General features: G+C 46.8%; 1 pseudogene; it reads right to left on the bottom strand.

The window, feature by feature from the left end:
* Nucleotides 1-17,947: 17,947 nt before the first annotated feature.
* LOC144495387 (U2 spliceosomal RNA) lies at nucleotides 17,948-18,158 on the bottom strand (annotated as a pseudogene).
* Between the last annotated feature and the right edge of the window lie 9,294 nt (nucleotides 18,159-27,452).

The following is a 27,452-nucleotide window of genomic DNA, read 5'->3' as shown; positions in this document are numbered from 1 at the left end:
CCTCAACTGGAGTATTATGTCCAATAGTCAGGACACTACATTTTAGGAGGGGTTTGAAGGCATTTGAAAGGCTGCAGAAAAGATTTCCATGGAGGGTTCCAGGGATGAGAGACTTCAGTTATGAGGATAGATTAGAGAAGCTGAGGCTGTACTCCTATGAGAAGAGAAGGTTGAGAGGAGATTTGCTGGAGGTGTACAAAACTACAAGGAATCTGGACAAAATAGATAGACTGAAATTGTTCCCATTGGTGAAAGTGTGGAGAACCAGAGGACACTGATTTAAGGTGATGACAGAAGGACTAAAGGTGACATGAGAAAAAGTAGTGAGTGGTTAGGATCTGGAATGCACTGATGAAAATGTGGCGGCAGCAAATTCACAGAACCACAGAATTGTTATGGTGCATTGTGTCTGCATTGGCTCTCCAAACGAGCATCATGACTTTGTGCCATTCCCTTGCCATTTCCCCATACCCCTGCACATTGTTTCTATTCAAATAATCATCAAATGCCCTCTTAAATCATAGAATCATACAGAGCAGAAGGAGGCCATCCAGCCCATCGAGTCTGCACTAACCACAATCCCACCCAGGCTCTATTCTCATATCCCCATGCATTCACCCTAGTTAGTCCCCCTGACACTAAGGGGCAATTTAGCATGGCCAATCCACCTAACCCACACATCTTTGGACTGTGGGAGGAAACCGGAGCACCTGGAGAAAACCCATGCAGACACGGGGAGAATGTGCAAACTTCACACAGACAGTGACCCAAGCCGGGAATCGAACCCAGGTCGCTGGTGCTGTGAGGCAGCAGTGCTAACCACTGTGCCACCATGCTGTGCCTTGTTTGAACCTGCCTCCACCACACTTCCAGGCCTGAATCACTCGTGTGAAAAAGGTTTTTCTCACATTTCACATTTTCTCACATCACATTTTCTTCTTTTGCAACTCACTTTAAATCTGTGCCCTCTGGCACTTGATCTTTTTACGATGGGGAACAATTTCTCCCTATCCACTCTGTACAGACTCCTCATGATTTTGAACATCTCCATCAAATCTCCTCTCACCTTCTTTCTCCAAGGAGAACAGTCCCAAACTCTCCAATCTGTCCTCATAGCTGAAGTTATAAATTAGGAAATGTTGACGTACCAAGAGTCCTGGGTGTCCTAGTACACTGAAAGCAAGCATGCAGGTACAGCAAGCAGGTAGGATGGCAAATGATATTTTGGCCTTCATTGCAAGAAGACGTGAACACAGAGCAAAGATGTCTCACTGCAGCTGCATAATCTCTCTTCGCTTCTCAATGTGCTTTTTCACCTCCCCTCTGAATCTTCTGTATTCTTCTTGGTTCTCAATTGTATTTTCTACCTGACATCTGTCATAAGCAAACCTTTTCTTCCTTATCTTAAATTTCTGTCTCATTTTTCATCCAGAGAGCTCTGGATTTGTTTGTCTTACCTTTCCCTTTTAAGGGAGTATACCTTGACTGTGTCTGCACCATCTCTGCTTTGAAGGTAGCCCATTGATCAGCTACAGTTTTTCCCACCAACCTTTCATTCCGGTCTATCTGGCCCAGCTGCGTTCATGCCCATTGAAGTTGGCTCTCTCCCCGTTAAGTATTTTTACTCCAGATTGTCTTGTTTTGTTTTCTTGGCTTCAATACATTTTTTATTATTTCATAGAGGGTGGGCAATGTTGGCAAGGTTAGCATTTGTTGTCCATCATTTGTAACCATCTTCCTCCAGAAAGGCCAAGATGGATAATCCACTCAAGGGTATCAGCAATAAATGCTGGCCTACCTAACGATGCCCATATCCCATAAATTAATTTTTAAAATATTGCATGCTGCTTCCACTATTTGCCATGTAAGTACTCGTGTGTTGTAGCTTCGCCAGGTTGATGCCTCATTTTCAGGTATGTCTGCTGCTACTCCTGGCATGCTCTCCTGCACTCTTCATTGAACCAAGGTTGATCTCCTGACTTGATGGTAATAGTAGAATGAGCAATATGCTCAGCGAATAGGTCATGGATTGTGGTTGAAAGCAATTCTGCTGCTGATGTCCCACAGCACCTCATGGATGTCCAATTTTGAGATGCTAAATCTGTTCTAAATCTATCCCACTTAGCATGGTGGTGGTGTCACACAACATGATAGAAGAATGCTCAATGTTAACTCAGGGCTTTGTCTCTACTGTGTGATGGTCACTCCTTCCAATACTGTCATGGACAGATCCATCTGGGACAGGTAGATTGGTGAGGATGAGATCGAGTAGCTTTTTCCCACTTGCTGGCTCTTTCACCCCCTGCTGCAGGCTCATTCTAGCAGCTGTTTCCTTTAGGACTTGGTCAGCTCAGTTAGTAATGGTGCTACTGAGCCACTCTGATGGGCATTGAAAATCCCCCATTCTGAATACATTGCCTTGTCACCACAAGTGATGATTCCAATTGATGTTCAACATGGAGGAGCACAGACTCAGCAGCTGGGAAACGGGAGTGCAGTAGGTGGTAATCAGCGGGAGGTTTGTTGCCCATGTTTGATCTGATGCCTTGAAACTTCACAGAGTTGAGGACTCCAAGGGCAGCTCCCTTATGACTGCATGGCATCGTGCCGTGACTTCTCGTGTGTCTGTCCTTTTGGTGGGCAAGACATACTCAGGGATAGTGGTGGTGGCATCTGTAGGATATGATTCAGTGAGTCAGGCTGTTGCTTGACTAGTTTGTGGGACTGCTCTCCCAATCTTGGCACCTATGTTATTAAGGAGGAATCGGTTGCATTCTTGGACACGCGCATCTCCATTAAGGACGGTCACCTCAGCACCTCACTGTACCGCAAGCCCACGGATAACCTCACGATGCTCCACTTCTCCAGCTTCCACCCTAAACACGTTAAAGAAGCCATCCCCTACGGACAAGCCCTCCGTATACACAGGATCTGCTCGGATGAGGAGGATCGCAACAGACACCTCCAGACGCTGAAAGATGCCCTCATAAGAACAGGATATGGCGCTAGACTCATTGATCAACAGTTCCAACGCGCCAAAGCGAAAAACCGCACCGACCTCCTCAGAAGACAAACACGGGACACAGTGGACAGAGTACCCTTCGTTGTCCAGTACTTCCCCGGAGCGGAGAAGCTACGGCATCTCCTCCGGAGCCTTCAACATGTCATTGATGAAGACGAACATCTCGCCAAGGCCATCCCCACACCCCCACTTCTTGCCTTCAAACAACCGCACAACCTCAAACTGACCATTGTCCGCAGCAAACTACCCAGCCTTCAGGAGAACAGTGACCAAGACACCACACAACCCTGCCACAGCAACCTCTGCAAGACGTGCCGGATCATCGACACAGATGCCATCATCTCACGTGAGAACATCATCCACCAGGTACACGGTACATACTCTTGCAACTCGGCCAACGTTGTCTACCTGATACGCTGCAAGAAAGGATGTCCCGAGGCATGGTACATTGGGGAAACTATGCAGACGCTGCGACAACGGATGAATGAACACCACTCGACAATCACCAGGCAAGACTGTTCTCTTCCTGTTGGGGAGCACTTCAGCGGTCACAGGCATTCGGCCTCTGATATTCGGGTAAGCGTTCTCCAAGGCGGCCTTCGCGACACACGACAGCGCAGAGTCGCTGAGCAGAAACTGATAGCCAAGTTCCGCACACACGCGGACGGCCTCAACCGGAATATTGGGTTCATGTCACACTATTTGTAACTCCCACAGTTGCGTGGACCTGCAGAGTTTCACTGGCTGTCTTGTCTGGAGACAATACACATCTTTTTAGCCTGTCTTGATGCTCTCTCCACTCCCATTGTTTTGTTTCTTAAAGACTTGATTAGTTGTAAGTATTCGCATTCCAACCATTATTCATGTAAATTGAGTCTGTGTCTTTATAAGCTCTGTTTGTGAACAGAATTCCCACTCACCTGAAGAAGGGGCTTAGAGCTTCGAAAGCTTGTGTGGCTTTTGCTACCAAATAAACCTGTTGGACTTTAACCTGGTGTTGTTAAACTTCTTACTGTGTTTACCCCAGTCCAACGCCGGCATCTCCACATCATTAAGGAGGACTTTACAGGGTCGACAGGGCTGGGTGCGCCATTGTCATTTCCAGTGCCTAGGCTAATGCCTGCTGTTCTGTCCCATTTAATTATTTTTTGACTTTTCTGCATAACTGTTTGATACAACTGAGTGGCTTGTCAAACCATTTCAAAGTACATCGCAAAGTTAATCACATTTCACTGCATCTGGTCAGACCCATATGAGGTAAGGAGCAGATTTTCTTCCTTAAAAGGCATTGCCATTCAGGTAGGTTTTATAACAACTAATGATGATTTCATTATTGAGGCTAGCTTTTTTTTAAATTCCAGATTTTTATTAAATTTAAATACCACTAGCTGTCTGTGGTGGGATTTGATCCATGTCCCAGAGCATCAACCTGGACCTTTACATTACCTGTCCGGTGACATTACCACTAAACCATCGCCTTCTCCTAAGTCACGTCATGTCAATTTCATGTCACACTCGCTGTTTAAGTGTAATTACTTATACATCATGCATCAGACCATTGGGTCTCAGTATTCCGAGTATAACAAATGAGATGATATAATATGATCCCAAAATACTATTACCATTTGTGAAACCCACTGTAATAAAATTAATTTAACAGATTCGGTTGCCTGAAGCACACTTGGGCTTTATTATTAAATGTTATTTTAAATGTGATGCTTTTTATTATCTGCTTCTTTTTAGAATTGGGCAATAGTCCTTCTGTGTTTTGAAGAGTGAGAGGTATGTTCCCTTCCTTTTCCTTTATTAAAGGTGATATTTGAAGGAGGGGGGATCTTATCTGTGTGGCCCAGATCATTGTCTGGCATGTAGCAGAATTTTGGTGCTTTGGAAAATTGACAGCTTGAATGGGGCTGTGATTACAATAATAGCAATAATGATTTTTACACCAAATGCTCCAATAAGTGTGTGTGTATGTATGTGGAAGGGGTGCTGAATTAATAATGATGGAATGAAATAACCATTTTTACAAGTTTTATTCACCCCTAATGGAATATGGAACATCATTGTGGTTGAACGAAATCACAAAGTAACAACTTAAAGCCATGGAAAGTTTTCAGAAAAGGACTTGCAAAGTAATTATTGGCCCCCCTTACCATAGTTACTCAGATGCTTTACTTGACTGTGGTTTGGAGATACTCGAGAATAGATGTGATTAACTTTATCGTTCTTCCGCAAGATCACAGCCGCACTCCAAACCTCACCTTTTACCTGTGGACAGATCTCACAGTGGTATCAGCTACAGAACTAAAATAGCAAATGAATTAAGATGTTGGTGTGACTGAGATAGCAGGAATGCACATGTCTCTGGTTCCACTACTCCACAGGTTACAACATATCTTCAAGTGTTTCTAGAGCTAACTATATGGCCGAATATGTGCTTTATCTAGGGATCTCAGAATGAGCACTTAATGCCCAGGTTTCTTCAATAAACAACAAAATCACTAGTTTATTATAAAAACAGACTTGTCAAGTAGAAGACAAAGCTTATTAACATAAAGTGTGAAATATGAAAGCATAACAATTATTCTTTTTAAATACCCTAACTTACGCACACACACACACACACAGTGTAAAAAGAAAGATGAATTCTGCCAAAAGGTTAAATGTCACTGGTTCAAGGGCCAAGGATAGATAATGGAGTCCTTGACATGATGCCTCTAAGGACTGGTCTGTGAAACGATCAATGATTCTTCCACTACATTTCAGGCAGACTTTGCAGAAAATTTGCAGTCAGTCAATTTCAGAAGGTAGAGTGACTTTAGAACAACTTCCATTTACTTTTTGCTTTCGACTGGGTCAGGAGATTTGGCAGCTGTTGTCTTCTTTACCCAAGCAGTTGATCTTTCTTGTTTTCTCCCGAAAGGCAAACCAACTAGCAGCTTTTTTACATAGATTTCCAGGCATGCGTTTTTTCAAAGCCATAAACCACCATGTGACCCTCTTATAAACAGTCCACCAGAGTCAGTTTAGGTCTCCTTATCTAGGAGAGGATATCCTTGCCATAAAGGGAGTGCAGCAAAAGTTCAGCAGACTGATTCCTGAGTTGCCAGAATTGTCATATGAGAATCTGGATTGACTGGGTCTGTATTCACTCAGGTTTAGAAGAATGAGAGGGGATCTAATTGAAATGTATAAAATTCTGACAGGCTGGACAGACTGGATGCAGGGATATTATTTCCTCTGGCTGGGGGTCTAGAACAAGGGACCACAGTCTCAGGATATGAGATAGACCATTTAGGACTGAAATGAGGAGAAACTTTTTCACTCAGAGCATGGCGAACCTGTTGAATTCCATACCACAGAAGGCTGTGGATGTCAAGTCACAGAATATATTTGAGAAGGAAAAAATAGATTTCTCAAGAGTTATGGGAGAGTGCAGCATATGGTGATGAGATAGAGGATCAGCCATGGTCACATTGAATGGCAGAACAAGGTTGGAAGGCCCAATGGCCGACTCCTACTCCTATTCTGTATCTTTCTAAGAGGTTTCCAACTTCTTTAAAACTGCTAAGTTATCTTTTCTTGTAAAATACTGTTTTTTCCAGGAACAATAATCTCTCAGCAACCCCCCCCCCCCCCCCCCCCCCACGTCAAACCCTCTAAGAATTTTATACCCTTCAATGAGATAAATATTGCACTGCCCTGGTGCTGTCTTTCTCAGAAATTTTCCATTGTTAGAACATGCTCCCAAGTCTGGGGCTTAGCAAAGAATCTAGGCTGACACTCCAGTGCATCACTGAGAGAGTGCTGTACTGGTAGACATGCTGGGCAGAATTTTACGAGATTGATTCTAAGTGTCTAGCTAGAATGGAAATCGGAGGATTCCTGATTGTTTTTTTGGGTTAGTCTTCAACCCAATTTTATTCAATTAGACGTTGAAAAAATGGTGTAGACTGTTTCTAGCTGCTGCAGGCAGTTGGCTGGGCTTAATTCACCAGCCAGTCTATAGAGGGAGCTACTATGCATGTGCAGACCTCTGATGCTGCACATGCTGAATAGCAGCAGCAGGGGTCTGACGGATGGAGAGAAAGCTGTCAGGGTCCTGCTGCTAGAACCAGCCTGAACCAGCACCTCCCCCACACACCTCGCAATCACGGCAACCCATGGCCAAACGCAAGCCCCACTGCCCATGGGCATCTAACCCCTGCTGCCAACACCCGCTGCCAAGACCGATTGCGCCCCCCTGTCCCCCCGATCCGATCCCATTGTAGAGTGGCAGCAGGCCCCCCCTCCACCCCCCGATTGGGCATCCCCTTCATGCCCCGTCCCTTCATGCCCTGTCCCTTCATGCCCCGTCCCTTCATGCCCCGTCCCTTCATGCCCCGTCCCTTCATGCCCCGTCCCTTCAAGTCCCACTCCCTTCAGGCCTTGCCCTCACAGGCCCCATCCCATATGCCCTATCCCCACTGAGCATTGCCCAAGTGCCAGGCTGGCACTGCCAAGCTGGCACTGCCCAAGGGACATCCCCCTTGCTCTTGGTCTCTCCGGGGTACCTTAATGGCCTCTGGTTCCACCAGCGAGGCCGACAGGACTGTTCCCCATTCGTGGGGAGCAGGTGTTTTCCTCATAGTATAAATCTGTGCTGATTCTCTTTACTCTTAGCTCTGATGAAGGGTCATCTAGACTCGAAACGTTGGCTCTATTCTCTCCCCAGAGATGCTGTCAGACCTGCTGAGATTTTCCAGCATTTTCTGTTTTTGTTTCAGTTTCCAGCATCCGCAGGATTTTGCTTTTAATTTATTCGCATTCAGTATCTATTGGGACCAGAAAGGAATAGAAATCAACATGGGGAGATAATACTATCAAACAGCAGTTGCGCACCTCACAATGTTGTCTGTCAATCTACTGATCATCTATGCCAAGTTGTTTGGTGGCACAATGGTTAGCACTGCTGCCTGGGACCCGGGTTCAATTCCCGGTTGGGTCACTCCCTACACAGAGTCTGCACGTTCTCAGTGTGGGTTTCCTCAGGATGCTCCAGTTTCCTCCCACAGTGCTGGTTAGGTGCATTGGCTATGCTAAACTCTCCCTCAGTGTACCAGAACAGGCACCAGAGTGTGGCGACTAGGGGATTTTCACCATAACTTCATTGCAGTGTGAATGAAAGCCTACTTATGACACTAATACTTGAACCAAAAAAGCTTATACACCATTTATTTGGCTGGATTCTCTGACCTCGGCTACAACTGGGATTCTCCTGTCCCGCTGCAGGGAAAGGAGATTTGGCTGAATGCCAAATTCTCCATTCTCACAGGCAGCAGCGGCGGGACGTGAATGGCCAGAAAATTCCGGCCATTGTGTCTCACCAAGCCACATATTGCAACTGCAATTTCCAATTGAAAATCTTGCTTTGCTCATATTTTCCAAAGTGTTCACATGTTAAATGATTATAACACAGAAATGGAAGCTGACCAGACCGCACAGGACAAGCTTCAAGTTGGGCAAAAGGCAGCCATCTATGATTCTCTACATTTTGAAAAATGCAGCAATGCAGTGACAGTGGGAACAGTTTCAAGCTGTGTGATAAAAAGGGAGATGGAAGTGTGAACCATGCTGACTAAGGCATCACTCACCTGTTTAATTTATCTATGAACAGCACATTAGTTGTTTCTGCAGTGCTGGCCAGGAATGAGCCACAAGCTTCACATTCGAAGGCATTATTCACCTTGCCAACTACACGTTGCTAACTGGATATTTGAACTTGGTTGAATGGTGCACTGGCTGCAGATGGCAAAGCTCTGCAACGGGCTTCCTGTTGACCTTGAGTAAACTAAGCCACTTGTCATTGGTAATTGGCAGGCAGGTACGTTATGCTCTATGGATGCGGTCTGCTTCCAGTAGATTTTTACAGCACATCTTTCCTTTCATCTTATATCATCTCAGCCATGAAATACCGTATGTAACGTAAAACAAATTTACTCTGAGTAAAAATAAATTGGCTTTCCAAATTTTTCATTGAGTATAATAAAAAAGTCAAAACATGGAAAAATATCTAATAAAACATTCTAATAAAATCTACTGGAAATAGGATTTGTAACATAATGATGACATTTAATTTTTTTCACATCAAACATAACTACACAGAATTATTTTATTTTTTTTCTTTGTGCTCTTTCTTCCTCCAACCCAACATATAACTGAGAAATATTTAAAACTATTTACAGCCTTTTTAAAAGATGGATGATTTTTCACCTCCCCATCTCACCTCCTCCTCCTAGCTCTCTGCATCTGGTCCAAAGTTTCGAGGAAGCATGTTCTAATAATATAAGTGACTTGACTTTTGAAAACTTAACAAGGAGACGATGTGAGGAACATCATGCCTCCAACATTGTATGTCATTAAAGCCTTTGGTGGAATCTTTCCAGAACCATAGGAAGCTGGGTTGGAGGAGGGACAGGGAGTCAAATCTGAAGATGATGTCTGATCAGTTAGACCATAAGACCATAAACATAGGAGCAGAATTAGGCCGCTCGGCCCATCGAGTCTGCTCTGCCATTCAATCATGGCTGATATTTTTCTCATCTCCACTCTCCTGCCTTTTCCCCATAACCCCTGAACCCCCCCTCATTAATCAAGAACCGCCCATGTGTTCCAGCCTCTGAGTGATCTTGCTGGAGGCAGGGACAGTTATCTGCCCAGCAGCAGTGGTAGTCAATTAAGTCACAATTTTCAATGTTCCTGCGATCTTCCTGATGTCAGAAGCACACCTACCCCCGCCCTCCCCCTCCCCACTATTGCAGTGTAGGACCAATGTGGGAGGCATCAATACCTCTGTTAAATGAACACCCCTCTCTACCCAGCTCTTCCCCCTTTGCAGAGTCACAGAGATTAGAGGGCTATGGCCATAAGCAATCCTGTGAAGGGATTTGTGCTCCTCAATGATTGACTGCCAGCTGTGTCATTCTTCATTTATAAGTTTTCATGACGCTTCACAGATCATCTCCATTTTGAGGCATTCTCCTGGCCTCACGGTCGCCCACATGCAGTGCCCACCTCTCCTAGTCATAGAAAGTCATAGAAACCCTACAGTGCAGAAGGAGGCCATTCGGCCCATCGAGTCTGCACCGACCACAATCCCACCCAGGCCCTACCCCCACATATTTACCCGCTAATCCCTCTAACCTACACATCCCAGGACTCTAAGGGGCAATTTTTAACCTGGCCAATCAACCTAACCCGCACATCTTTGGACTGTGGGAGGAAACCGGAGCACCCGGAGGAAACCCACGCCGACACGAGGAGAATGTGCAAACTCCACACAGACAGTGACCCGAGCCGGGAATCGAACCCGGGATCCTGGAGCTGTGAAGCACTAGTGGGCTTGCCAGCTGTCCACAGCTTAGTGGCCTCTGATTGAATCCAGCCTTGGGAACCTGTCTGCCATCCTTAATTGGGGAGTGACAGAGTAACTGGTCTCTTAATCCGGCCACCTGCAAGATTGCGATGCCATGTAGCGACCAGATATCATTGTGATTAGGCCTCCCTTTGATCCCAATGGTAGATGAATTTCAGAGGTAGTATGATTCTGTCCCTTATGTCTTTGAGAGAACTCAGAGTCTCAAGCTTTGCAAATTTCTAGCCATGACAGTTAGTTGAAGATATTCAGTTGATCATACATTTGTGTCTGCAATTTATATAAAGTTTGGGGGTATTGTGTATGATGGATAGAAAGCTGGTTGGCAGACAGGAAACAAAGAGGAATAAATGGGTCTTTTTCCGAATGGCAGGGAGTGCCGCAGGGATCAGTGCTAGGACCCCAGCTATTCACCGTATATATTAATGATTGAGATGAGGGAACAAAATGTAATATTTTCAAATTTGCAAATGACACAAAGTTGGGTGGGAGGGTGAGCTGTGAGGAGGATGCAAGAATACATCAGTGTAATTTGGACAAGCTGAGTGAATGGACAAATGCATGGCAGATGCAGTATAATTTGGGTAAATGTAAGGTTATCCACTCTGATAGCATTAACAGGCAGGCGGATTATTATCTGAAAGATAATAAAATGAGAGTGGGGAATTACAATGAAACCTGGGTGTCCTAGTACACCAGTCACTGAAGGTAAGCATGCAGGTGCAACAGACGGTGACGAATGCAAATGGTATGTTTGCCTTCATAGCAAGAGGATTGGAGTTCGGAACAGGGATGCCTTGCTGCAGTAATACAGGGCCTTGGTGAGGCCTCACCTGGAATATTGTGTGCAGTTTTGTTCTCCTTATCTGAGGAAGCAAAGGTTTACCAAACTGATTTCTGGGATGGCAGGACTGACGTATGAGGAGAGATTGCGTCAGTTAGGATTATATTCGCTGGAGTTCAGAAGAGGGGGTATCTCATAGAAAGCTACAAAACGCTAACAGGACTAGTTTGGGTAGATGCAGAAAGGACGTTCCTTATGGTGAGGAAGTCCAGAACCAGGGGTCACAATCTAAGGATATCGGGTAAACCATTTAGAAACCATAGAATACCATAGAATCCCCACAGTGCAGAAAGAGACCATCCAGCCCATTGTGTCTGCACCAACTCTCCAATAGAGCACTCCACCTATACCTTCACCTTCATCCTGTGCATTTACCATGGCCAATGCACCTAACCTACACATTTTGGAACGCTAAGGGGCAATTTAGTATGGCTAATCCACCTAATGTGCATATCTTTGGACTGTGGAAGAAAACTGGGGCACCCGGAGGAAACCCACACAGACACATGGAGAACGTGCAAACTTCACACAGTCACCCAAGGCCAGAATCAAACTTGGGTCCCTGGTGCTGTAAGGCAGCAGTGTTAACCACTGTGCCATTGTGCCATCCTAAACTGAGGACTGGGACAAGGAGAAGTTTCTTTGTCCAGAGGGTGGTGAGCCTGTGGAATTTGCTACCACAAAAAGCAGAAGAGGCCAAAACATTGTATGTTTTCAAGAAGTAATTGCATATAGCTCTTGGGGTGAAGGGGATTAAAGGATATGGAGATAAGACGGGATCAGGATATTGAGTTGGATGATCAGCCATAATCATAACGAATGGTGGAGCAGATTTAAAGGGCCAAATGGCCTCCTCCTGCTCCTATTTTCTATGTTTCTATGTTTATGATCGACAGCAAGATTACTATTCACAAAGCATGTCAGATCTTGCTGTTTGTAAGCTTTGTCCTTTCTAAATGAAAAGAATGAAAATGCGAAGAAACTATTCTTAGGAATAATATAAATTTTCTGTACAGCACCAATACAAAGTAAAACCTGAATGTTTTTTGAAGTAACCTTTTCATAAGGCAAACCCACTCCTGAGCCTACAGAGGAGGAAGAATTGCCATCCCAAGATTTGTCAGCACAATTTCCTCCGTCTGCTGCAGGCAAATGATGGGAGGAGGTAGGATTTCTTGGAGGCCTTTTTTACTCCTGGATGTTCAGTGGGAGCCACTGCAAAGTCGCCAAGTTTCAGGCATCTTAAATTTCCTTTGGCTCAACCCCCACTACTTTTGCCTCCGTGTCTGCACACTTATACAGAAGTACTTCAAGTTACTACTCGGCAATGTCTTCCTCACGAATCAAAAACTGAATTCTGCCAGTTGCCAGCCAGTTGTGGGCAGAGCTCACAAGGGAAACTCCAGATAAGTAAAATATAAACCCACTGCCAAATGAGTCTTGGCCTAATCGCATTCTTCCTTTGGCAACAAACTCATTCTCTTGCTGGCAAGCGGTTCTTCTCCGTAATTATCAAGGTCCCCATTTGTAAAACATTCTATTACTTCTCCTAACAGGTGTTTTCAACCTTGACCAAAATCATTTCACAAATATCCTGTCTGTGAGCAAAACATTTTAATGTAAACTAATCCCTTACTATCCTGCTGCTTATGATCATGGATGCAAATACAGTATTGTATGCTCTTTCAATCTTCTGAGGTGATAGATTGATGCTTTCCAGCAGTTTTGGGGGGTGGGAGGTGGATGGGGGCTGTTGGGGATTGGGTTGGAATTCTTGTCTTTGCTGATGGTTTCCCCATTCAGGAAGAAATTAGAAAATCTGGGGGACTCTGTGTGTGTCAATATTGAAATGAACCCTGGAATCAGAAAGCATTTTGCAAAGAGCAATGAGAAAGATCAAACCATAGAATCCCTACAGTGCAGAAGGAGGCCATACAGCACTGACTCGCTGAAAGAAAATCTTATCCAGGCCCACCCCCAGCCCTATCCCCCTAACTCCGTGCATTTACCATGACTAATCCCCTTAACCTACACATCTTTGGACACCAGGGGGCAATTTAGCATGGCCAATCCACCTAATCTGCACATCTTTGGACTGTGGGAGGAAACCGGGACATAGATCAGTTAGATCGTCAATATCTTTTCCCAAAGGTAGGGGAGTCTAAAACTAGAGGGCATAGGTTTAAGGTGAGGGGGGAGAGATACAAAAGTGTCCAGAGGGGCAATTTTTTCACACAGAGGGTGGTGAGTGTCTGCAACAAGCTGCCAGAGGTAGTAACCGAGGCGGGTACAATTTTGTCCTTTAAAAAGCATTTAGACAGTTATATGGGTAAGATGTGTATAGAGGGATATGGGCCAAATTGGGCAATTGGGATTACCTTAGGGGTTTAAAAAAAATGGCGGCATGGACAAGTTGGGCCGAAGGCCTGTTTCCATGCTGTAAACCTCTATGACTCTATGATCCAGAGGAAACCCATGCAGACACAGAGAGAGTGTGCAAACTCCACACAGTCACCCAAGGCTGGAATCGAACATAGGTCTCTGGCACTGTGAGGCAGTAGTGCTAACCACTGTGCCACCATGCCACCTGAGAACACGTGAAGGAGAGAATAAATTGTGCAAGTCTTCTACTGTTTCCTTACTTGCTCTATTTGAAGCAAAGGAACTCTTGCAGAAGAAGCAAGCAGTGTCGAGAGTGTTGGGTACCCACTGCTCATTAACAAGTTGCTAATTGTGTTAACACAGTGAGGGTAAATAAATATGAAAACTGCTAATTATAGTGCACTGTTGGAAGTTCTGACTGCTCCCTATTATTTTCACTACTTTGAAAAGGTCAATTAACCTCTTTTAGCATTGATTAGTTGCATGGGGGACGCTGGAAGATCACTGCCAAAGTCATTTTCTTTTACTGTGCCCGAACCATGTTTTTTGTGCTCTTCCTACCATTAGCTGCTTGTTGAAGGATTATAAATTAAAGACTGCAGGCTTCAAAGCAACAATTGTGAAACAGCAAAGTGTCCCAAGATGCATCATAGGAGCTTTATCGATAACATTTTAAATTGATCCACAGAAGGATGACCAAGAAGAAGTATGAAGGAGCATCTAAAAGGAGGATTCAGAGGGAGCATGAAGAGCTGCCATTGCAGTTGATTCTCTTCTATGATTGGATAAATAAGAATAGAAGCAGACAAGTGCATTCCTGTTCTGGATGATGTGCCATCTGGAATTATCATTGACTGTTACTGATTTAGATTGGTTCAGATTTCAGCTTGCGTTTCAGGCTACTGAATGGTCATCCTGGGGTAAATTTCCTCTTAGTATCTGGAGCCTGCATTTACCTCTTGATTACTACCTGTTTTTGAGATATTCCATCACAGATAATAGAAGAAAATTGGTTAATAGGGCAGCACTGAATTCTATTCTCTAAAAGTAATAGCTGGAACTTATTAGAGGCTGTATCTGATCATTCATTAATTGCCTGTCTCACCACATGTAAATGAGAGTGTGTGGGCAAGTCTTGGACCCCACATTTAATTTTCCTCAATTTCCTCAAAATTACTTGCGAAAAACAATCTTAAAGATGTATTCAGAGTTGTTTGTTGGTGCAAGCCAGCTGATATGTACAGTGAAGGTCACCAAATGTCTTTCTGAAATTCACAAAACTATGGGAATAGACTAGAGAATGAGATTGACTGGATTGCTGCATAGGGAGCCAGCATTGACTCCATGGGGAGAGTGGCCTTCTGTGCTCTAATGACTCTGTCCTTCATTTTCTATTTGATCGCATTACAATTCTCTTGCCTCTCCAGAATAATTATTTGCAGAAGGATTTTTTTATTTGCAATTAGGCTTCTCTGTTTAATGAAGTCATTGGCCTGCGCCAAATTGCTGTGGTGAGTGAAACATTGCAGCAGGATTTTATTGTCCTCCTGCAGCAGTGGCCTCCCTGCGTGTGCAATTGGCCCCCATCTGGGAAATAGCATGGGCTCACAGTGAGAGCAGCTGATGGTTGGAAGTCCTACCCTTCCTACTTTGGACAGGAATTTTGCAAATAAGCAAAATCCAGACCTATTAGTACATTAAGTACAAGTATACTTCTGGATCTTTTTTAATACAATGGCAGCTCCATGCAACTTTTCTCAATATACTTCTTTCAAGCTTGGATGTATCACAGATAATGGACAACTGAGGCCCCAATGTATCTATAGTAATGAAGCAAAGCCACTCATTAAGCGACTAATAATGTACTTCATGTGCTCAATCCTCTAAATGTTGTCTAAATCTCTTGAGAAGTGCTCATTAGCATTCTAATGTAGACATAAGGATTGTATAAATTCAGTTTGGCAATAAAAAATATTCAATACTTTTGACTTCTAAAATTGATGAATGTGTTGAAATCCTTGCTTGTGAATGTGTTATTACTTTCTTGTGGCTTATCAGCAGCAAAGCGAATGCCAGAACATATAAAATTTACTCATATTATTTTTCTATGTTTCTATAGAGGTGTATAAGATGATCAGAGGTACTGATCGAGTGGACAGTCAGAGGTTTTTTCCCAGGGCTGAAATGGTTGCCACAAGAGGACACAGGTTTAAGGTGCTGGGGAGTAGGTACAGAGGAGATGTCAGGGGTAAGTTTTTCACTCAGAGGGTGGTGGGTGCGTGGAATGGGCTGCCAGCAACGGTGGTGGAGGTGGATTCGATAGGGTCTTTTAAGAGACTTTTAGATAAGTACATGGAACTTAGTAAGATAGAGGGTTATAGGTAAGCCTAGTAATCGCTAAAGTAGAGACATGTTCGGCACAACTTTGTGGGCTGAAGGGCCTGTATTGTGCTGTAGTTTTTCTATGTTTCTTTCTATGTTTCTTTCTATGTTTCTATATCTCATGTTTTCCTCAGTTTTCTGTTGTTGAATAATGGATCTTTCTTTCTCAGTGCCTCTCCGTGTAATCAGTCTCACCCAGAATCCAGAAGGGGGCTGAATAGAAAGCACCACTGCCACTAGCATAAACCTTCAGCATCTGTAGAATACAGGACAGGGCAAGTTGAAGAACCCTGGTTCACTTTGACATAAGTTGTCCACTGAAACAACGAGCCGTGCACTGATCCAAACTGACTCCAAACCATAAAAATGACCATCCGGCATCCTGTCAGAAACATATTTGTGAAGTGACTGACAGACCAAAACAGGACAATGATATGCATGATGAAACAAAGAGAGGGAACATATGATTCACACCATCAATCTCGTGGAAAACGTACAGGCCAACATTCACTCACACATGGGCATAAATTGGAGAAAACTTGCAAGAGAGATAGTCTATTGGCTGGGTATGAACAATGACATTGCAGTCGCCATCAAGAAGTGCGAGGCATGTTAAGAATATTTGTTAAGTCAGCACAAAGGACCACTCATTCCTACCCATCTTTGGCTCAAAATCACAGTCAACCTCTTTCATTTCCATGTGCCCCTTTATTTGACAATTGCACAACACATCAAGCACAACTGTCGCACACAATGTAAGTGCTATTTTCAGTTTATTTGGTGTGTCTAGAGAGATCATTCCAGATAATGGTCTGCCATTTCACGATATGTGTGAGAAGTAGAATATCGATCACATTACTTCTTCTCTGTCTGTGTGGAGTTTGCACGTTCTGCCCGTGTCTCCATGGGCTTCCTCCGGGTGCTCCAGTTTCCTCCCACAGTCCAAAGATGTGCAGATTAGGTTGATTGGCCACGCTAAATTGTCCCTTAGTGTCAGGGGGACTAGCAGGGTGAATATGTGGGTTTATGTGCATAGGGCCTAGGTAGGATTGTGGTCAGTGCAGACTCAATGGGCCAAATGGCCTCCTTTTGCACCGTAGGTATTCTATGATTCTCCTCGTTATCCTAGACCTAATGGCCTAGCTGAACAAATTTTTTTTTGTATATCCAATTCAATCCAATCAAAGTCCAATTCAGAGTCTCAGCAAGTGAGACATTCCCGATCCAAGCTGACAAGACAGGCTTCTCACCTCCTGCCTTGGGCTTGATCTACATGATCCAAGCTGATTGGAGTAGGCATTACACCTCCTCCAAGGCTTGATCTCCATAAGACCATAAGACATAGGAGCGGAAGTAAGGCCATTCGGCCCATCGAGTCCACTCCACCATTCAATCATGGTTGATTTCAACTCCATTTACCCGCTCTCTCCCCATAGCCCTTAATTCCTCGAGAAATCAAGAATTTATCAATTTCTGTCTTGAAGACGCTCAACGTCTCGGCCTCCACAGCCTTCTGTGGCAATGAATTCCACAGACCTACCACTCTCTGGCTGAAGAGATTTCTCCTCATCTCTGTTCTAAAGTGACTCCCTTTTATTCTAAGGCTGTGCCCCCGCGTCCTAGTCTCCCCTGCTCATTTGTATCTTAGCCAAAAGGCCAAGATGCCACTTTAAAAAATTGCTTCAAATGAAGCCACAATGTAATCTTATGACTTCAACCAAGTACAGACTATCGATACTACACTTGATCTCAGCCAAAGGCCGAGAAGCCTAGCTGAACAAATTTTTTAAAAAATATACTTTTCCAATTCAATCAAATCAAGTCCAATTCAGAGTCTCAACAAGTTGCGACATTTCCGACCCAAGCTGACAAGACAGGGTATGCAACCCCTGTCTTGGGCTTGATCTACATGAGCCAAGCTGATTGGAGGAGGCGCAGGTCTTCCTCCTCCAAGGCTTGATCTCATTTGCATCTTAGCCAAAAGGCCGAGATGCCGCTTTAAAAAATTGCTTCATGTGAAAATGAAGCTTAAATGTAACCTAATGACCTCAACCAAGTGCAGCATCCGATCCATACTACACTTGATCTTAGCCAAAAGGCTGAGAAGAGAAGCCTAGCTGAACAAATTTTTTTTATTTATTTCAAAAATATACTTTATTCACACAAAAAAAAACTCTCCAATAAAACATTGCCAAGTTACAGATCCAAAAGTCATAAACAGTGTAAAAAAGAATCATTTTTACAGTACAATACCGTGCTCATTTACAAAAACATTACATTCCGTTACATTTCATTTCTTAAAACTATATACATGTGTCAGAGTTTACTGTGTGCCGTTATTTTTCAGATTGGCACACAGTTACGCAGGCCGAGGGTATTCTGCAGTTACCGGGCCCTCGGTCTGCCTCGGTTGAGGCGCTTTACACGGTGGCCTTTCCCCACTGTGCCTTGGCGGCGGCTGCCCCAAGCTTGAGCGCGTCCCTGAGCACGTAGTCCTGGACCTTGGAATGTGCCAGTCTGCAACACTCGGTCGAGGACAATTCTTTCAGCTGGAAGATCAGCAAGTTTCGGGCGGACCAAAGCGCGTCCTTCACCGAGTTGATGACCCTCCAGCAGCAGTTGATATTTGTCTCGGTGTGCGTCCCCAGAAACAGCCCATAGAGCACTGAGTCCTGCGTCACCGAGCTGCCCGGGACGAACCGCGACAAATACCACTGCATCTCGTTCCAGACCTTCTTTGCAAAGGCACATTCCACAAGGAGGTGTGCCACCGTCTCATCAGCCCCGCAGCCGCTTCGAGGGCAGCGTGCGGTGAGGTTGAGACCCCGGGCGTGCATAAAGGATCTGACGGGGAGTGCCCTTCTCACCACCAGCCAAGCCAGGTCTTGGTGCTTGTTTGTGAGTTCTGGAGATGAGGCATTCTGCCAAATGACATTGACAGTCCGCTCAGGGAACCATCCGACAGAATCTGCCGTCTCCTTTTCTCTCAGGGACTCAAGGACATTACGTGCTGACCACTGCTTGATTGCCATGTGGTCAAAGGTGTGTTTCTGGAAGAATTTCTCCACGAAGGACAGGTGCTGCGGTACGGTCCAACTACTTGGAGCGTTCCGCGGCAAAGTGGCCAGACCCATCCTCCGCAACACTTGGGACAGGTAGAACCTCAAAAAATAGTGGCACTTGCTGTTACTGTACCGAGGATCTACACACAGCTTGATGCAGCCGCACACAAAGGTGGCCATCAGGATGAGGGCGGCGTTGGGAACGCTTTTCCCTCTGTTCTCTGGAGATTTGTGCATCGCCTCCCTGCGGACACGATCCATCTTTGATCTCCAGATGAACTTGAAGATGGCCCGGGTCACTGCTGCTGCGCAGGACTTGGGGAGAGGCCACACCTGCGCCACGTACAACAACACGGACAGAGCCTCGCACCGGATCACAAGGTTCTTCCCAGTAATGGAGAGGGAGCGTTGCTCCCACAATCCCAATTTTTGTTTGGCTTTGGCGATGCGCTCCTCCCAGTTTTTGGCGCATGCCCCTGCCGCTCCGAACCATATCCCCAGCACTTTGAGGTAGTCTACCCTAATGGTGAAAGGGACAAAGGATGTGTCAGGCCAGTTCCCAAAGAACATGGCCTCACTCTTACCCTGGTTGACTTTGGCCCCCGAGGCCAGCTCGAACTGCTCACAGACTCGAAGAAGCCTGCGAACAGACGAGGGGTCCGAGCAGAAAACAGCCACGTCATCCATGTAGAGGGAGGCTTTGACTTGCGTCCCTCCGCTGCCTGGGATTGTAACCCCTTTGATGCCTGGGTCGCTTCTGAGGGCCTCGGCAAAGGGTTCAATGCAACACACAAAAAGGACGGAGGAGAGAGGGCAGCCCTGCCTGACTCCAGACCTGATTTGAAACGTATCTGATTCCCACCCATTGATTGAAACTGCGCTACTGATGTCTGTGTAGAGCAGTTGGATCCAATTGCAGATTCCCTCCCCAAATCCCATTTTGGAGAGCACATCCATCATGTAGCTGTGCGATATTCTGTCAAACGCCTTCTCCTGGTCTAGACCGATGAGGCAGGTGTCCACCTGCCTGTCCTGCACGTAGGCGATCGTATCCCTGAGTAGCGCGAGGCTATCAGAGATCTTCCTGCCGGGTACAGCACAGGTTTGATCAGGATGGATTACTGACCCCAGAGCAGACTTGACCCGGTTGGCGATGACCTTGGCCAGAATCTTGTAATCCACATTCAATAGTGAAATAGGTCTCCAATTTCTAATTTCTTCCCTTTCCCCCTTCTGCTTGTAGATGAGGGTAATGATGCCTTTCCTCATGGATTCTGACATGCTGCCTTCCAGAAGCATACTCTCGTATACTTCCAGGAGGTCCGGGCCCGTCAAGTCCCACAACGCCGAGTAAAACTCAGCCGGTAAGCCGTCGCTACCGAGAGTTTTACCCTTCTGAAGGGACTCGACTGCCTGTGTCAGCTCATCCAGAGCTACCGGTCTGTCCAGGCTCTCCCGCTCGCCGTCGTCCAAGACTTGCGTGATAGACGACAGGAAAGACTGGGAGGCCATGCTGTCTGTTGGCTTCAGGTCATACAGTCCGGCATAGAAGGATTTGCAGATCCTCAGAATGTCAGACTGCGATGACCCTACAGAGCCATCTTCTTCCTTCAGGCTTGTGATCACAGAGGATTCTCTGTGCACCTTCTGGAAGAAGAAGCGCGAGCACGTTTCGTCCTGCTCCACGGAGCGAGCCTAGCTGAACAAATGATTCACACAGTGAAATTCCAAATTCTCAAATGTCAACAGGGCAAGCAAGATCTATATATTGCAGTGTTACCTGAGAGCAACACCTTTAAGTGCAGCTATTCCATCACCAGCAGAGCTCATGTTTAACAGACCTGTGTGTAGCAATCCACCTGCTCTTATCCATTCTACTCTCTCAGAAACTAGAGACCAGCTTATAAAACTCCAAGAGACAATGACTAACATATATGATAAAAAATGCAGGTACACAATTGCCATGTTTATAGTTGGGACAAGAAGTTTGCATCCAGGATTCTACAGAAGGTATATGGCAACCAGTTGAGGTGATAAGGGTTTGTTTGGAATCAAAGTCCTATGAAGTCATTACACATGAAGGCACAATGGTGAAGTGTAACCCAGGACAAGTTGGATACGTTCCAGTTCCTTAACCACTGTACAGTTCTACTCTATCTAGGACAAGACCCCAAAAGAAACCAGAAACAACATCCAAGAATGACAATCCCACAGATCACTGTGACCAATTAAAGACACCTCCAGACAAGGTTACCATTACAAGTTCTGGGGGTAGCAGCAGATTACCTTTACGCTTTAGAGACTCATAGATTCACCAGTTCTGTAATAGTAACTCAATATGAAAATGGATTGTAAATAGTTTCACTTCTTTGGAAGGGGGACAACTTTCTTTAAAAAAGAAAGGGGGATGTTGTGATATACCTTTAAGGGATTTCAACATTACAACACGAGAAGGAAGCGTGTCATATAATCCAATTTTAGTTTCATTTTTGCTTTTAAGCAGAGCACATACACATAGCTTTACAGCTCTAATGTCTTCAAATCTTCTGTCCATGTTTATCTGTTGATATGTACCTAGAAGTAATAAACTAATCCACAACTTGTTTACTGATGCGCTATCAATAAGGTGAAAGACTACCGATATGCCAATATAAGTGTAGGCTTTTATTCACAACAGAATCAGGAGCAGATCCCAACAATTAACCGACCTGGACTGAACAAGGGGGAGGAGACAGCCACCTTTATACTAGGTGCTGAGGGGAGGAACCAAACTGGAAGGGGATGTGTCCAGGTATGACAAACACACACAACGGTGGTCCATATAGGACAAAGGCACAACTGAGGTCCACCACATTCACCCCTTCCTTTTAAAAAAACAACACGGGGGTGAAGCGGAAACAATATCACAAGTCCAGACGAACCGGTGGATTGATCCGTCGTCGCGATCGTCGTAGTGCAGGTCGCAGAGTCGTCCGAGCAGGGAGCGATGTCGGCCCAGGCTCCGTACAGTGAGCGTCGAGAGACGGCGCTGGGTGGTGTGAAGCGGACCGATCCATCGTCCCGTCCAGTCGTCGGGTACTGCGTGGCGACGGCTCCGGCGACTCAAGCGAGCTGTACATAGGGGCGAGAGGAGTGAGCAGTGGCCCTGGTGGCGTATGGGGAACAGTGGGAACCGGAGCTGGGGGGTGGGGGGCTGCAACAGGCTCTGGGCGCACTACATTGGGGACAGGGACTGAGGGAGGAAGAGGCGTAGCAGTCTCCGAATGGACGACACCAGGGACCGTGGGGCGGAAGGACGTGGTGACCTCCGGGGCACCCGCGGGTGCCAAGTCACGGACAGAAACCGTGTCCTCCCGCCCATCAGGGTACGCTACATAAGCATATTGGGGATTAGCATGGAGCAGTTGGACCTCCTCGACCAAGGGATCTGCCTTATGGGTTCGGACATGCTTCCGAAGCAGGACGGGTCCCGGGGACATCAGCCAATCCGGGAGCGAAGTACCCGAGGAGGACTTCCTGGGAAATGAAAACATCCGCTCGTGAGGGGTCGTATTGGTCGCTGTGCACAAGAGTGACCTAATGGAATGTAATGCGTCCGGAAGGACGTCTTGCCAACGGCTGACTGGAAGGCCCCTAGACCGTAACGCTAATAGAACGGCCTTCCAGACGGTTGCGTTCTCCCGCTCTACTTGACCATTGCCCCTGGGGTTATAGCTAGTGGTGCGGCTGGAGGCAACGCCTTTGGCGAGCAGGTACTGCCTCAGCTCGTCACTCATGAAAGAGGACCCACGGTCGCTATCAATATAGGCTGGGAAGCCGAACAGGGTGAAGAGCTTGTTCAGGGTCCGAATCACTGTAGCCGTGGTCATGTCCGAGCAGGGGAAGGCAAAAGGGAAACGTGAGTATTCGTCAATGATATTCAGGAAATAAACATTGCGGTTAGAGGAGGGGAGGGGGCCTTTAAAATCAACGCTAAGGCGCTCGAACGCGCGAGTGGCCTTTACAAGGTGCGCCCTACCTGGCCGGTAGAACTGCGGTTTGCACTCAGCGCAGACCCTGCATTGCCTGGTAATCGTCCGGACTTCCTCAAGGGAGAAGGGCAGGTTACGGGACTTGACAAAATGGAAAAATCTGGTGACACCCGGGTGACAGAGGTCGTTATGGAGGGACTGTAGCTGGTCTAGTTGGGCACTGGCACATGATCCACGGGACAGGGCGTCTGGGGGCTCATTGAGCTTCCCGGGCCGGTACATGATGTCATATCTGTAGGTGGAGAGCTCAATCCTCCACCGCAAGATCTTGTCATTCTTAATCTTGCCCTTTTGCCTGGTGTTAAACAGGAAGGCAACTGACCGCTGGTCCGTAATTAAGGTGAATCGTTGGCCCGCAAGATAATGGCGCCAGTGCCGGACGGCTTCCACGATGGCCTGGGCCTCCTTCTCGACCGAGGAGTGTCGAATCTCAGGGCCTTGTAAGGTCCGGGAAAAGAAGGCCACCGGACGGCCCCTCTGGTTAAGGGTGGCAGCTAGGGCAAAGTCAGACGCATCACTTTCCACTTGGAATGGGATGGATTCGTCCACAGCGTGCATCGCGGCCTTCGCGATGTCCGCTTTGATGTCATCGAAGGCCCGACAGGCCTCCTCCGCCAGGGGAAAAGAGATCGATTTTAGGAGCGGACGGGCTTTATCTGCGTAACGGGGAACCCACTGGGCATAATAGGAGAAGAAGCCCAGGCATCTCCTCAGTGCTTTGAGGGTAGTAGGAAGGGGAAGCTGCATAAGGGGACGCATACGGGCTGGGTCGGGGCCAAGGACACCATTTTCTATCACGTACCCAAGGATGGCGAGGCGGCGTGTCCGGAAAACACACTTCGCCTCATTGTATGTGAGGTTCAGGAGAGTGGCCGTACGAAGGAATTTTTGTAGGTTGGCATCATGGTCCTGCAGGTCATGGCCGCAGATGGTGACGTTATCCAGATACGGGAAAGTGGCCCGTAGTCCGTGCTGGTCCACCATTTGATCCATGGCCCGTTGGAAGACTGAGACCCCATTGGTGACACCAAAGGGGACTCGGAGGAACTGGTAGAGGCGGCCATCCGCCTCAAAGGCAGTGTATGGGCGATCCTCCGAGCGGATAGGGAGCTGGTGGTAAGCCGATTTCAAATCGATCGTTGAAAAAACCCTATAGTGCGCGATGTGGTTGACTATGTCCGCGATACGGGGAAGAGGATATGCATCTAGTTGGGTATACCTGTTTATGGTCTGGCTGTAGTCAATCACCATACGGTGTTTCTCCCCCGATTTAACTACGACCACTTGCGCCCTCCAGGGGCTGGTGCTGGCCTGGATAATCCCTTCCTGGAGCAAACGTTGTACCTCGGACCGAATGAAGGCCCGGTCATCCGCACTATAGCGCCTACTCTTGGTGGCTATAGGCCTACAATCCGGGGTGAGGTTATCAAATAACGGGGGGGGGGTGATCTTGAGGGTCGAGAGACTGCAGGTGGTGCGCGAGGGGCGCTGCCGTGACGGCGCCTTGCAGACGGAGAGCGGGGGATAAGGGCCATCATACTGCAGGATGACGCTTCTATGATGGCTGAGGAAATCTAACCCCAGCAGTACAGCTGCGCAGAGTCGCGGCAGCACGAGGAGCCGAAAACGCTCGTAGACTGCGCCCTGTACCGTCAGCGTCACCAAGCAGCACCCGAGGACCTCCACTGAGTGAGAATTCGAGGCCATGGAGATGGTCTGGCTCCAGGGTCGCACGGGAAGGGCATATTGACGCACTGTGCGAGGGTGTATAAAACTTTCCGTGCTCCCACAGTCAAACAGGCAGTTTTCTGCATAACCATTTACCTTGATCTCCATTATGGACTTGGAGAGTTGATGTGGCTGCGACTGGTCCAGGCAAATCGATGCCACTGTTGAATTAAAGAAGAATCCATCTTCGTCGCCGTCTGATGACATCACGGATGAAGCTTCCTGCTCAGCTTGCCTTGATGCCAGTCTCAAAGATGGCGACTCCCGCACTTCCGGTGACCGCATCAAAGATGGCGATTCCTGCACTTCCGGTGACCGCATCGAAGATGGCGATTCGCGCGCAGCCGCCGCCTGCATCAAAGATGGCCACGCCCTCGGAGCACACATGGCTCCACGAGTCTTCAGAAGCGGCTTTGCTCGGCAGACTTTAACAAAGTGGCCTAGCTTACCGCATCCGGAGCAAATCGCGTCCTTTGCCGGGCAGTGACGCCGAGGGTGCTTAGGGAGGCCACAAAAGTAACATTTGGGCCCTGCTGGAGCAGCCGTCGCAGTGGAGCCGTCGGTGGAACGGGATCCAAGGTAAGACCCGAGATTATGGGAGGCTGCTTCTAACGTTTCAGCCATCGTGGCCGTTTTCCGGAGGTCTAGGTCATCTTGTTCCAGCAGACGCTGCTGGATGTATGTAGACTCCATGCCCGCAACGTAGGCGTCGCGGATCAGATCCTCCGTGTTCTGAGCTGCTGAAACAGCCTTACAGTCGCATGCTCGGGCGAGGACTCGCAGGGCGCGCAGAAATTGGGCGCACGATTCTCCTGGCTGCTGTTTGCGGGTAGTTAGGAGGTGTCTGGCGTAAACCACGTTAGGGCTCTTTCGGAACTGCCCTTTTAGGAGTTCGATTGCGTCCGCGTAAGTAGCAGCGTCCCGGAAGATTCCATAGACAGTTTCGCTTACCCGGGCGCGGAGCACGTGGAGTTTAGCAGCGTCGGTGTCGATGGCCGTAGCGGTGTCGACGAATGCTTCGAAGCAGTCCAACCAATGATCAAATTTATCAGAGGCTCCAACCTCTTGAGGGTCTAATGCTAACTTGTCGGGTTTTAGAAACTGCTCCATACTAGTAACTGTTGTGAATAAAATTGATGCGCTATCAATAAGGCGAAAGACTACCGATATGCCAATATAAGTGTAGGCTTTTATTCACAACAGAATCAGGAGCAGATCCCAACAATTAACCGACCTGGACTGAACAAGGGGGAGGAGACAGCCACCTTTATACTAGGTGCTGAGGGGAGGAACCAAACTGGAAGGGGATGTGTCCAGGTATGACAAACACACACAACGGTGGTCCATATAGGACAAAGGCACAACTGAGGTCCACCACATTTACCCAGTCCCTTATGAATGAATGGTGCTTTCATATCATTTAAAAAACACATGACAAGATTATCTTTAAAGGGTTGCCGGCACTATTTAGAATTGTTGCAGCAGCAAAGAGCAGGCCAGGGCAACAATGGAAGAAGCAAAGATCTGGGTGGCCCCACAGTTCAGTGATCCCTCTCTGCAAGCTCTCCACCCGACATTGGGCAGCACGGTAGCACAGTGGTTAGCACTGCTGCTTCACAGCTCCAGGGACCTAAGTTTGATTCCCGGCTTGGGTCACTGTCTGTGTGGAGCTTGCACATTCTCCTCGTGTCTGTGTGGGTTTCCTCCGGGCGCTCCGGTTTCCTCCCACAGTCCAAAGATGTGCGGGTTAGGTTGATTGGCCGTGCTAAAATTGCCCCTTAGTGTCCTGAGATGCGTAGGTTAGAGGGATTTGCGGGTAAATATGTAGGGATATGGGGGTAGGGCCTGGGTGGGATTGTGGTCGGTGCAGACACGATGGGCCCAATGGCCTCTTTCTGCACTGTAGGGTTTCTATGATTCTATTCTATGACTGCTCAGGCAAGGCAGGAGATCTCCTTCCCTGGGATGGGAGGAGGAACCTTGCTCACGGGACCAAGGATGCCTGGGTGGAGATTGCAGAGAACGTCAGCATCCATGGGGTGGTGCCTAGAACATGGTTGTATTTGCCAGTTTTTATATCCGGACCTGCATTCCAGATCAGTTATCCGAAAAGCTCTGCCAATGGCAGTCAAATTGAGTATAGGTAACTTATGTGCCTCTGGTTCATTCCTGGCTTCAGTTGGGGTTAGTGTAATATGAGACAAGCCACTGTTTGGTTCTGCATTCACCAGGTCACCTCTGCCATTTTTAAGAGAATTGGAATACACGTCCATTTTGAAATGTGATGAAGAAGTGGCTCGAAAGAACGATTCAGTTCTACTAGATTTCCCAAAATTCAGGGCAATTCGATAATAATCTCATTGTATTGCAGATAGCTACTGGGAACCCTTTAAATTTCCTAATATAGAAAGGGGTGACACTTCTTGAATATTCAAGTTGTTTGTGAACAGCATCAAGTTCTCCATGTCATTGCCAATTTGGCAAAAGAGTGTTATATTACTTTTGTTATGAGTCTGTTCAGCCTTCTAGTTCTATTGAGAAGAAACTGTTAAGACTCTGAGCAACAATATACACTTCTTTCTTT

Source organism: Mustelus asterias, chromosome 6, assembly GCF_964213995.1.
Source record: "Mustelus asterias chromosome 6, sMusAst1.hap1.1, whole genome shotgun sequence".
NCBI lineage: Eukaryota > Metazoa > Chordata > Chondrichthyes > Carcharhiniformes > Triakidae > Mustelus > Mustelus asterias.
The sequence above is the reverse complement of the archived record's forward strand: the minus strand, read 5'-3'. Positions and strand labels throughout refer to the sequence as shown.